The following is a 13638-nucleotide window of genomic DNA, read 5'->3' as shown; positions in this document are numbered from 1 at the left end:
TCATTGAATTGCGTCATTTTGGCCCGTCCCCCACAGTAAAATGACGTGATTCCCCGAAAATTGCATCACGAGGCTCCAAATTCTGCCCACTTCACTAGAAAGTGGGCTGAGTCAGGAGAATGCCCTACTCTTTCGGGAGTTCAGGAGACCAACCTGGAATTTGGGAGTCTCCTGGACATTCCGGGAGAGTTGGCAAGTATGCTATGAATACACACACAAAATACACAAACAAAATTCGGTAAAATGTTTGCAAACGACTGTTTTGTGTACTTGATTATTCCTAGTGACTAGATTTTCCTCTTTTTTGGGGCTTTTTTTGTTTGGCTTAGTTAGGTTTTTTGTATGGCAGTTACCATTTATAACGACCTTTGCTATTTCAAATTGACTCGATTTTCTATTCATTCATTTTAATTGCACTTAATGTTAAATTAATAGGAATATACTGATTAATTTAAGCAACAAAGTGTAACTTTGATGTCACCCAAAAGGCAAATATCTGCTGTGGGAGTAACTGCACAGCAAGAAGAAGCAAAAAGATGAAGGGGCGGGGCGGGATAAAGCTGACAAATTATGACTGATGACCAAAGACAACGCAAACGTGATTGTCATCGCTATACAAATATGACTCCTCAGCAACTAGCATTAAAAATGTAGACGGAGCATCCCAGTTTTATACCTAAGTTTTTAATAAAGATATATACGCTAATAATTGTACAATGTAAGGCTTTTGCTCAGGGTGCTCTATTCGTGTTTTACTATAAAAATATAACAGGTACACTTTATAATGTAATAAACATGGAGAAACTATGGGTTTGGGTTTGGAAGATAACACCATACACAAAAAGAACTCATTATAAATCATGGAACTTTTCATAATTGTTTAATGCAACTTGATCTAAATGACTACAATTGAAGATGATATTATGTACTGGGATTACATAGATAGCTAGGGTAATAGTATTTTGCTATCTGGAAGGTAACATTGTATAGTCAAACATATAACTTATGTCACTTATCAACTGAGATAATAAAACAAAAACACAAGAGTTATTTATGACTATTTTTATGTTGCACCTTACAGGGCATTGCCTCACATACAGCAGTAAACAAGGAATTCACGTGCATATTGATGTCATACAAAAATAATATATGTACATATATGTGATAGGACCAACTAAGGCTGATTACCCACTGTCACTTGAGGATGGAGGGGTTAACGGAGGACAAGGGCAAATACTAGTGCCTGTGGGTTCATTGGAATCCTTGGGTTCCATTCCCAAGCAGTTTACATGTTTTAGTAGAATTTTAAATGCTAATAAAAGTGTAAAAAAAGGCTATACAAAATTAGAATGTTACTTTTTGTACCTGTAATAAATGTAGAAAAAGACTAATATGCTAATCCTTAAATAGAACATTCTTACAGCACCTATATTTCTGTAAACATGTCAAATGAACAACATCACAGTAAGGCTACTCTAACCTAGGCTTCATTTTGCAGCTTTAGTCTTTTATTCTTTTTATTTTTTTTGGCTATTGCAAAATTCAGGACGATAATATTTTTCACATAAATAGATCTGAGTAACAGTCAAAGTCAGGTTAGCTCTAGAGCAGGCCTGTCCAACCTGCGGCCCTCCAGGTGTTGTGAAACTACAAGTCCCAGCATGCCCTTCCAGCTATCAACTGGTTGTCTACTGGCAAAGCATGCTGGGGCTTGTTGTTTCACAACATCTGGAGGGCCGCAGGTTGGACAGGCCTGCTCTAGAGTTATTCACTTATCAATAAAACAAGCAATTGAATAGCAACTGCTATGCTTGCTCAATGCCAGGTTTCATTTCAAGATTACACTGAACTGTCAGCCACTCCCCAGAATTTTTAACCTCTGATTCTTCCTTACTGTCAAAGTGCCATGTAGTGCAGGAAGTGAATTCGTTCACCTTGCCTTATAACTTTTGTCAGCAATATATATAAATGCCAGCAACGCAAGTAAAGACTGTTGTTTACCAATTTCTCTCACACGTAAAGCTTCGGCTAAAAAAATACAGGAAACAATTTCATTGAGTATGTCAGCCACAGCTTATTGAGTGGCACAAGAATGGACCATTACAGAACCATCAAAGGAGGAGGGGAGTTTAGGAATGAGTATCGCACAGATACCAGACTCCTGCTCATCTGCTATTTCAGAGGACTAGGGTGCTATTGGCTAAACTTATCTGTGGCTGGAAGTGTTCTTAAAAAACAGTTAGGCTGCATAAGTAATTTAGTTGGGAGGTGTAACATACCTCTATGTTTTGCACATAGCACATATATTTGCATTCACATATGCAATCAGTTGTGACACGCATACCTTACCTATATGTACAACAAGATTAGCTAGTATTTGTTGCATTAAAACTTCCAGCACACCATGCTAGAAGTTAGAATATAAAAGGGCTGCCTTAGGCTAGTTCACTGGTCTCTAAGTGATGGCCCAAGGGCCAGATGTGACCCTTCTGTGCTCCTGTGGGCTGAGAACTGCCTGGGAGCAGCTGTAATCTAATATTTTTCTTTTCTATTTTCCACTCCCCTCTACTGAATTAATGATTGCTGGGTGGGTTTAAGGGTGAGGGAAGCCAAATATTTTTACTCTGCATGACATTAGGTATGGTCTACCAATTTCTAACAAATTATTAACACTCTTTTAATTAATACAGTTGGTGTAGGTCCCCATTGGACCAACACAATATTAGGCAGGTAGGTTTATTGTAGTAGCTGATCGGAGTATGCTGTACATTGGGCTTTTCATTAATTAAAAAATGCCCTAAGAACAGTCAACTGTAAAGTAGAGTAAATAAAACTTTGGTCCCCCATAGATAAATAGAATATAGATCTTTGAAAGACATATTCTGTGAGTTTGCATCTGACCAATGCTTGGAATACAGCTACACATACCAAGAAAAGCTTTCTTACCCTTTTTTTGACCTAAGGCCAAACCTGACAAATATGTGCAACTTGACCCAGACAATTTACAACTTATTTTTTAGATATGTTACTGTGTGTGTTTATGTCTTTCTCTCTTTGTTTATATCAATGTTTGCTATACACTAAAGCTGCATTACCACATAATCATTAAATGTTACTCACCTGCTCCTAGTCCTTCCCTAAGCCCTAGAGCAGGCCTGTCCAACCTGCGGCCCTCCAGATGTTGTGAAACTACAAGTCCCAGCATGCCCTTCCAGCTATCAACTGGTTGTCTACCAGCAAAGCATGCTGGGGCTTGTAGTTTCACAACACCTGGAGGGCCACAGGTTGGACAGGCCTGCCCTAGAGGCTGCTCCTCCATGCAGTCATTTTTTCCCGAGGCGCCTTTGTTGCTGTAATATAGTACCAGCTAAACATTTACATTCACCACTTTAAAATGGCTGCAGAAGGGATGTGTGAGCAGAGGACCAAACAGAAGCAATAAACTCCATCAGTAATATGCACGGCTTGTGGCTGGGGCTGTGAGATGAACCACAGAGCCCTGGAATAAACGGCTGAATGTTGTAGCCCCTGGAGCTCCAGTAATTGAAGCAGCAGGTGAGAACCATGAAACAATTAAGTGGTACTGCAACTTTAACACTACTGCTCTACGTTTCAAATCAGCACTAAAACTATACCAGTCAATCAGCAATTCATTTTTATCTGTCTAGTGAAAGTCAAACAATAATAGCAAAGGCTGATTGGTTACTATGATTTATGCAGATTTACATTTTTTATTGATTTCAGACACTGTGGGGCTAATACCCAGTTCTAGGTAAAAAGGGTGTAAATTGCTCTAAAAAAAGAGCACAGAAAAATAGCGTATTTCAGTTAGAACACCCTTTTCTCCCCTGCCAACCTCTCTAGGTACATGTGGGCTTAAATGCCAGAATTAAGCATGTCTGCAGAGGCATATGCCTGCGCCCACATTCTAGGCATCTCCACAGCGTTTTCACGCTGTGCATCTAGCGTACCTCCTACTCTGCAACAGTCTCATTGCTGCTACCTCCAAACTGGAAAAGACAAGGAGCTTCAGCATATTTTTATGCTCAAATGTGACTATTTGTTTGTATAATACATAGAAGCACTTTCCACTTCACATTTTCAATGCTTTTTTGCTACATTCTTTGACACAATTGTGCAGGTCAGCAAAAGTAAAACCTCGATTTATAGTACTGCCTGTACATGTGGATTACCCCTTTAATTAGTAACAACTTTTCCTTTTTTCATCCAAACTTACAACTGTATGTTAAAAGTCCCAAAGTAAAAAAAAATATTATTTTCAAAATCTTCATAACTTATTTTTTGAAACGTCATGCATTTCATAGTGATATCTAAAACTTAAATATTTACAGTATATCCAAAACCAAAGACAGTTTTTTCCCCAAAGTCACTTATGATGTGTAAATGTTATTTGAAATTCTTGGTGCATCTGTTGTAAACATTAACAACTTATTATTGAGTTGTCAGTATTTATTCTTTATTAATCTTGCTTATGTTTATTGTAATGTACCATATATCATTCTCTTTAGCTGACTTTGGTGTTGACAGCTCATTTGTTTCAGTTGCTAGTAAATTAATTTCCTCAATGTTTGGGAGACAAACAAGGTAGGCATCTTGCCTGGTTAGAAGATTAAGGATCACTTTTCAAAGATGGATCACATTTCACTGCCTGCAAAATGATACAGTATCTTGATCATTTAGATGGCTCCTTGATGTATTCTGTACAAGGTTTAGTAACTGTTCTTTAATGAAGCAGGCAATCAAAGAAAGAGCAGCCAGTAGTTGCTCACAGGAATGAACAATGTTTTTTATTATGAGCTGTGTAGACCAGGCCTGTCCAACCTGCGGCCCTCCAGGTGTTGTGAAACTACAAGTCCCAGCATGCCCTTCCAGCTATCAACTGGTTGTCTACTGGCAAAGCATGCTGGGGCTTGTTATTTCACAACATCTGGAGGGCCGCAGGTTGGACAGGCCTGGTGTAGACCATCAGTATTGTCAAGTCTTGATTTTAATTTTTAGCTTCCCTAGGCCACCTGTTTGTGGAGACCCAGCATCACAATAATGCGTGGAACTAACCCCTACTTAAAAAAAATATATAGAAATGCTTTAGCCCATGGTAAAATTTTTGTAGCATATATAAGTGACATATTATTAATATTAATACATCTTTATTTTCAGTTCATTTCTAACAGTATGTAAGAGATGACTTTTTATTGAAGCCAATAATTAGATAATATGCTAATATGTTTATTTGCTATAACCTATAGTGTTATGATTCAACAAGATATTAAATACCAAGGAGTGTTTTCTTGCAAGATAACACCTGTTATGATAATGAAGTAGTTTATTCTTTATAAAACTTTTTTTGTGAGCTTGCATTCTGAATTTTAACTGCTAGCTCTGCACATACAGTTGTTAAAAATATATTGTTAAGACTATCTTTTTTCCTGAAATATTCTATAACGCATAGTTAACACAGGATTTTGCCTGTTTAAACCTGTGCCCTAAGCCTAGCCACGTGAGGGTTGGAGTATTGTCCTAAACGAAGGTTGTTCAAGGAAGGGCTCATTAGCATTCAATAAACCAGACACCAAAGTAGGGAAGCAATTGCTTCCTTAAAATAATAATAAATAATTAAAATAAAAGGTTATAGGAAATAAACTATACAATTAAGCTGGGAGGTGGTTTGGGGTAAAGAAATTTTACAAATAACTGCATTTTTTGCAGGGTGAGTTTAGACATATAGGGCCTGAGTCTTTAGGGCATGAATCTGGCTGTTCTGAGCGTATCCTCATCAAAATCGTTCTGCGCATGTACAGAACCAGTCTACGTTTTAGGGGAGTGAAAAGGTGGGGAATGGGTGGATTAACGTAGGCAATGTAAACTAAGCCACTTCTCAGTGCGCTGGATTTCAGCCATATCTCCTGCACCAGGAAGGGTTCTAGTCTAAGTGCTGTACCTGGTCTGGCGGCAATACAGCCGCTGGAACCGGCACACACAAGATAGTTGTAAAAGACAGATTTAAAAAATCCCTCAGTATTGAGGGGAGTGTGGAGCAGAATAATGTGTAGGTAACTGTGTAGCGGGATATATACTATAAAGCAAGGATGAAAGTCACCTTATTAAACTTACCCCTTGTGTATAGTGTGAATGGTTAGCAGCTGTATAGCAGATAACACAGTGTATTTATCTTTTCCCTGCAGCTCTTTAGTTGGCTGTAATTATTTGTATGTATTTCATGATGAGAAAAATTCAAGAATTGGTAATATTTTTTATAATATAGGTTAGAATTGTAAATGCTCATCAGTTGGAAAAAGTATGTGTCTCTTTCTATCTGTCTCTAAATTTGTAATTCAACCTATGCATCTTCTTGTGATCTATACCTTGGAAATAAGTAGATAAAAATCTTTGGATTGTAAGAAAGCGATGCCGAGTGATATTAAACTTTCATAGGGTACAGTACATTTTGCACCACGTTGTCTATCAACAAAAAATATAAAAGAACCAGTGATAACCATGTAAAGAGAAAACTATTATTGTGACATTAATTGTTTCCCAACTAAAGTGGTCTGACGTCCCTAACAATGCCTGGACAGCTTATGGTAAGTAATTTTTCAGAAACTCAGGTAAACACACTAAGCACACAGACACAGAGACAGACACTGGGCACACATACAATGGTAGAGACCCATATACAGGTACAGATACTGTGCATACATATACTGGTACACACACTGAGCACACAAACACAAGGACAGACACTGGGCACACATACACTGGTACACATACCGGGTACACAGACATTGGGCACACGTACACTGGGCACACTTACACTGGTACATACACTGGGCATGCATAGACTGGTACATACACTGGGCACAGTTATACAGGTACAGACACTGGGGATGTATGATGAGGTGGTATTCTGTGGCAGTCAAAAAAATGCTCTTTTTACTGTATGAGGTCACTAAGATCCTCTCTGTATTGCGGTCATAGGAATGCTCTCTGTATTGTATAGCAGTCATAGGAATGCTCTCTGTATTGTATGTCAGTTATGGGAATGCTCTCTGTATTGCATGGTGGACACAAGAATGCTCTGTGCATTGTATGGCGGTCAATAGGATCTATTGTATGACGGGCACAAGGATACTCTCTATATTGTATGACGGTCACTAGGATGCTGTCTGTATTGTATGACGGTCACTAGGGTGCTCTTTGTATTGTACATGTATCACTAATACTGACCAAATTACCATGCAGAACAGTATAAACCTTGCATTACATTTTGTATGGTGCATCCATGGGGAACATTTACGTTTAATTCGGTGAAAAAAATATTTTCATTATTCATGCTAGTGTGTTTACAAGTAATCACAGTTTTATTTAAAAATGCGCTTTTTATCTTTGAAATCCCACTCTTAAACCTAAGTAGAGATACAGAGGGCATTGGGAGGAATAGAGGGCATTGGGTGGAATCTCTTCTTGGGGGTAATGGCACACACCACCATGGTTTGGACACCCTAAGGTTTTGCATAGAGGTAGGCAAAGGCATTGTGGGTTTTTTTATTTATTTTTTTAAATTATACGGTTAGGGAGACATTTGAATCGGTGGCAGACCCAACTACTATTAAATTAAACCACAAAAGGAGGAGCGCAATGTACCAGGTACTTAAAAGTTGACAATTTATTAAATAACAACATATAAAACAGGATAAGCAATAATATTCAAAAGCTTATAACATAAGTAACATTGGTATTGGACAATTGCATAATAAACAGACCTAATCTATTGCATAATCAGGATACTTGGCCACAATAGAATAATATCTAATACCATAAGATATACCTGGCAATGCCGTTCAGGGGATCCAACCCGCGGGTTTTTAGGATAAAAAAGATTTTGATGATCTTGGAGTTAAAACAAAGGACAAAAAGAGCCACTTGTATCAATTTTCCAAATTGGGAATCACCGTTTAGATGTTATCTTTTCCTCACATAAGTCCAGCTGGTTATTGGTAGTTAGCCGGACAAAGAGATGGCTTGGTACGATATGCAATTAAAGCATCCCCCATAGGGAGCAATCAAACATCAGAAAATCAAGTTAGTGTTGTGATTTTAGACGTTACCGGTGATAGTATTTCCAAATCTAGTATCGATAATCACATTGCTCGTGATCTATAACAGTGCCCAATAGAGCTAGATTTCGTAGGCACTAGGAAAGTACATGCATATATACTTAGCTTCACTTTGTGAATTCATGGATATCGGATCCCGATGTAAAGTATTCAAAAGGCTCCAGCAAATATGATTGACAGTCAGCGGGAAGATACCCAGCATAGATCCCAAATCCACTTTTAGTGGTAGGCTGGCCAGCACCTGATAAGGGTTTTGAGATATATCAATCCTTCCTAATCCTACTATTAAATTAATGCTAACAATGGGAACTCTCTGCTGCTGGATTAAGCTGCTCCACTCACACTCAACCACTAGTGTGCTGACTTTGCCTACTTGTGTTTGCTCCACCTACCAGTGCAATGCTATGTCTACTTGTGTGTTAGCTCAGCCAACTGTTACAGGCGGACTCTGCCTACCATTGTGTTTTGCATTTGCCTCACCTAAAACCAATGTGGCAAGGGCTAATGGTGAGTTGACTCTACCTACTTTTGTATGAGGCCACTTTCAGAATTTTTTCCAGGGCCACTTTAAGTTCCCAATCCGCCCCTACACTGGATCCTTGAGAAGGGGATCTTACTTTTTTGGGTTGATTATCTTTGAACTGAGGATTAGCGTGGCCAAGCCCCCATGTTGGAGCCCCCTCCCAGGGAGATTTGTGAAAAAGTTGGCAAGTATAATAAATATATACATATATATTCCATTCACTTACATTTTCCATACTGCCACTTCTGAATTTCCACTTTAACCAATGTGTGTGTGTGTGTGTGTGATATGTTTATATATGTGTGTGTGTATATGTGAATAAACTGAAGAGAAATCAAAATCAAATACGTTTTTGGAGTAAGCACCCTTTGCCTTCAAAACAGCATCAATTCTGCTAGGTACACTTGCACCAAGTCAGAATTTTGTAGGATTATAGTCAGGTGTATGGTTAACCACTCATTACAAACAGGTGATAATGATCATCATTTTCATATGTAGGTTGAAACACAGTCATTAACTGAACCAGAAACAGATGTGTAGGAGGTTTAAAACTTGGTGAGGAACAGCCAAACTCGGCTACAAAGGTGAGGTTGTGGAAGAAGTTTCATGTTACAGGTAGGTGGCTATACTGCATCAGCAAGGTCTCTCCCAGGCAAAGATTTCAAAGCAGACTGGGGTTTCAAGATGTGCTGTTCAAGCTATTTTGAAGAAGCACAACGAAACAGGCAATGCTGAGGACCGTAGATGCAGTGGTTGGCCAAGGAAACCTAGTGTATCAGATGAAAGACACATCATGCTTACTTCGCTTAGAAATCTGAGAATGTCCAGCATTGCCATCAGCTAAGAACTGGAAAAAACTGTGGGACCCAGCTACACTCATCTACTGTTCAAACAAGTCTGGCCAGAAGTGATTTTCATGGAAGAATTGTGGCCAAAAAGCCATACCTCGATGTGTAAACAAGGCATGAAAACATAGGGACTGGAGAGCAGAAAATGGCAGCAGGTGCTCTGGAAAAAATGAAAATATTTGGGTATAACAGAAGGCAGTTGGCTCTAAGGGCTGGAGAGCGGCACAGTAATTAGTGTCTGCAGGCAACTGTAGATGTATGCTATGTGTGTTTGGTGGAAGTGACACCACTGCCATCCACTTGCCGTTCAGGAAGTGGTGGTTGACAGGAAATACCTGACAGCCATCTTCAGTTCTCAGTATATAGCACACAGTAAAGACATGTTCTCACAGTTCTCCAGCCTCTTCTATTGATTTAAACTCAGACAGTTCTACAGCAACAGTGAAGCATGGTGGAGGTTCCTTGCAAGTTTTAGGCTGCATTTCAGCAAATGGAGTTTGGGATTTGGTCAGGATTAATGGTGTCCTCAATGTTGAGAAATACAGACAGGTACTTATTCATCATGCAAAACCATCATGGAGGTGTCTGATTGGCTTCAAATTTATTTTGCAGCAGGATAACACCCCCAAACATACAGCCAATGTCATTAAGAACTATCTTCAGCGTAAAAAGTCCCTGGAAGTGATGGTATGACCCCCACTGAGCCCTGATCTCAACATCATCTGGTCTGTTCGGGATTACATGAAGAGACAGAAGGATTTGAGCAAGCCTATATCCACATGAGATCTGTGGTTAGTTCCTTTAAAAACTGTGTGCAAATGTACCTGGAAGAACTGATGCTGTTTTGAAGGCAAAGTATGGCTATTAACACTTCTATTTTTGAAAGCATCCATACTTTGAAACATTTTTCCACATCTGTCTAAATCTTTTGCACAGTATTGTGTGTGTGTGTGTGTGTGTGTGTGTATATATATATATATATATATATATATATATATATATATACGCACACACACACACACATATGTATACATATATCTATAATATAAAAGCCTAGCGGCGTGTGTTAGTCTGTGTGTGAAAAAACAAAAACAAGCTGCAGCGCCACCTGCTGGGCGGAGTTATACACTGACCTACTAAATTCTTAGCAGTATCTAATATATAAAAGTAAAAGCCTAGCGGCGTGTGTTAGTGTGTGTGTGTGTGTGTGTGTGTGTGTAAAAAACTATTTTCTTAGAAAGGGCTCATCCAATTGACCTGAAATTTGGTATACTGACATTATTTGACAAAAAAAAAATAGAATAGTGAAGTCAGTTAACTTTCATCATCCCCCCTTCCCCCCGTGGGAGGGGTAGTAAAGGCTAAATTTACGAGTTGAGGGCTCAAACTCATTTTCGTGAGGTAATTTTACCTCATGAACACACATTAAAAAGGGCGCTTGCGTCGGGAAGTAACGCTCTTCCCCTGAGGAGGCCTGGGCTAGGCCCAAATGCATGACAAGAACCTTTTTAAGACCTTAAGTAGCTTGATTTGACTAGAATGCATGAGTATCATGCACGGGTGAACTTGTGTGTGTATATATATATATATATATATATATATATATATATATATATGTGTCATCATCTACATTGATTTATATGGCGCCAGCAGATTCTGTCATGCTTTACAATAGATAGATATAGATATAAATATGTATATTTAATCATGCTAATATTAAAAGCTGTGGAACCAGCAAATAAACATTTGTGTTTTGCCATATAGTTGTGCTGCAAGTTTATATTATGCACACAGTTGTGCCCCCAGTTCATATTAAGCCACCAAGTTGTGCCCCCAATTTACATTATGCAGGATAGATGTGCATCCAGTTCATATTAAGCCTCAGACTTACCCTCTGGAGACTCAGCATGCACACCATTCGTTCACTAAAGCAACTGAAGATTACTGAAACGCACAGCAGTTCCATTTCAGCCATCTTTGGTTGCTTTAGTAAAGCAGATGCGGAGCTCCGGCGTGTCAGCCAGAAGTGGTCCGCCTGCCAGACATGGCGGTGGTTGTCGAACCCAGCTATAGACTGTATTGCACATTTCACTGTACTGTAATAGAAGTTTAGCTTAGTAAGTCATCAATGCTCTTCTGTGGGAAATACTGTAGAAAAGCAAAATAGATAAACTGTGCTAATGGTGTTATAACATGTGACCCACTGGTCATTTGTTGGTTTCCCCTTTATCAGTAACCTCTCTCTTATCTGATAACTCTGAGGATCTGGAACAGATGATCTAAGTTTGTGCCAAGAAATTGCCTGATAAAAAACACAGCAACTTTATTTTAGGTTACTGTAGATATACATTTTCAACATCTGATATGTTTCTCAGACTACATAGTGTGGTTTTTCAAATAAAAGCATATTTTTTTCCCATGACAGACTTAGAACTGAATAATAAGGGCACAGTTCAAACATCTCTGCTTCTTCCCATTTTAGGGGATTTATTTTTTGTTTCCATATATCAGTATATAAATGCTCATTTAAATTGTAGGGGGATCATCAAAAGAGATGAATATAAACATAGCAATGGAAACCCTCAGTGTTTGTTTAATACAACAATAGGGAATGGTTGAAAGTTGAACGATATACTGTAATAGCTTTATTATCATTGGCAAGTGTCCTAATCTGAGGTATCTGTTTTGAAAGATGATGGTTAGTAAACATTAAGCATGAGCCTTGTCTGTAAAAGAGTGGTGATGATATTCTCTGTGCAATACATATGTGGCTGGGCTCTCTAGATCCTAAAATACACAGCGTTAACAATGCTTACTCAATGCTATAAACTTCTAAAACCCATTTCTTCAGCGAAAGCTGAGATAGGGCTTCTCCTTACTTATGAAGCATTTAAAGCCGGTGAAAGCTGCTGTGCTCCTATTAGAATCGCCATCCCAGGATAGTGTTTGCAGATACTGCATACTTGCCAACTCTCGGAAACAAGTTTCCGGGAGAGGGGGCGTGACTGGAGGGCGGGAGGGGGCGGGACGAGGCCAAACGTGTCATTTTGGTCCCGCCCCCCACGAAAACGTAATTTACGTCGCGGTGGCGGGGCCAAAATGACGCGATTGGACTCGTCCCGCCCCCTCCCGCCCTCCAAAATGGCATCAATCACCAAGAATCACGTCATTTGACGCGATTCTCTGTGAAATTCAGGATGCGGGAGAAATGCCAACGAGCCCGGGAGACTGAACCGAATTTCGGGAGAGTTGGCAAGTATGAGATACTGTGCATAAGATAAAATGCTTTATTATTTAGATAAAGCACTTTTTCTTGTTTTAAATATATGATTTTTCTTTCAATGTTTTATTTATTCTTTTAAATATATTTTTAACTATTTTTATTTTTTATGACAAGTGGAATTGGAAGCTCAAGTTTGAGCCTCTAGTTTCACTGCACATGTATGACTTGACAAGCTAGTGGCGAAGCAGTAAGTTCAGCCTTACCACTTCTAACCAATATCTCCAGGGAGCTATATATCACTCAACTGCCCGGGAAAATTTCTATTGATGAATGGAGGTGAGAGAACATTTTCTATCACTGTTAAAAGCCATGTTTTGGTAAATTGAGGCCTATGTCTATAGTTATAAAAACAGTAATTGTTTAGAAAAAGGTTTAAAACTGAATACATAAGATTGATATCCATTAAACCAAGTTTGATCATTTAAGAAAATCTTCAGTTAATAACACTGTCCAAACTTGGCAAGCTTTTCTCTTATACATCATAAGCATCAGCTAAATCTCACCCATATCAAAAACATGCCACAAAAATGACAAAATGTAATTGTCCATTATAATTCATTGTACCCATAAACATATTAAAAATAAAGAGGAAGGCTGGCATCCTTTGGCCTAAGGGCAAACAAAGTAATGGACCAATCTCTTCTAGCAACAAAAACAATGAAACTTGGGGTTTGTGGCCATGGTTTTACACAGCCATATAAATATATGGAAATTCTTATTTCAAAAAGCTATAATGAGACATTATACAGCTTAATCGAATTATAGTGACCTCTATAGAACACAGAGAGCATTCTAGTGACATATGTGCAATATAAAGAACATTTTAGTGAAATCTATACAATACACAGA

The 13638-nt window shown here is 38.7% G+C and overlaps 1 protein-coding gene across 1 annotated transcript in view; it reads right to left on the bottom strand.

Annotated features, from left to right (window-relative positions):
• PARM1 (prostate androgen-regulated mucin-like protein 1) overlaps positions 1 to 13638 on the bottom strand; it is an 81034-nt gene that overhangs the window by 18408 nt on the left and 48988 nt on the right. The gene's annotated exons all lie outside the window — the stretch shown is intronic.

This window comes from Mixophyes fleayi, chromosome 1, assembly GCF_038048845.1.
Source record: "Mixophyes fleayi isolate aMixFle1 chromosome 1, aMixFle1.hap1, whole genome shotgun sequence".
Lineage (NCBI taxonomy): Eukaryota > Metazoa > Chordata > Amphibia > Anura > Limnodynastidae > Mixophyes > Mixophyes fleayi.
The sequence above is the reverse complement of the archived record's forward strand: the minus strand, read 5'-3'. Positions and strand labels throughout refer to the sequence as shown.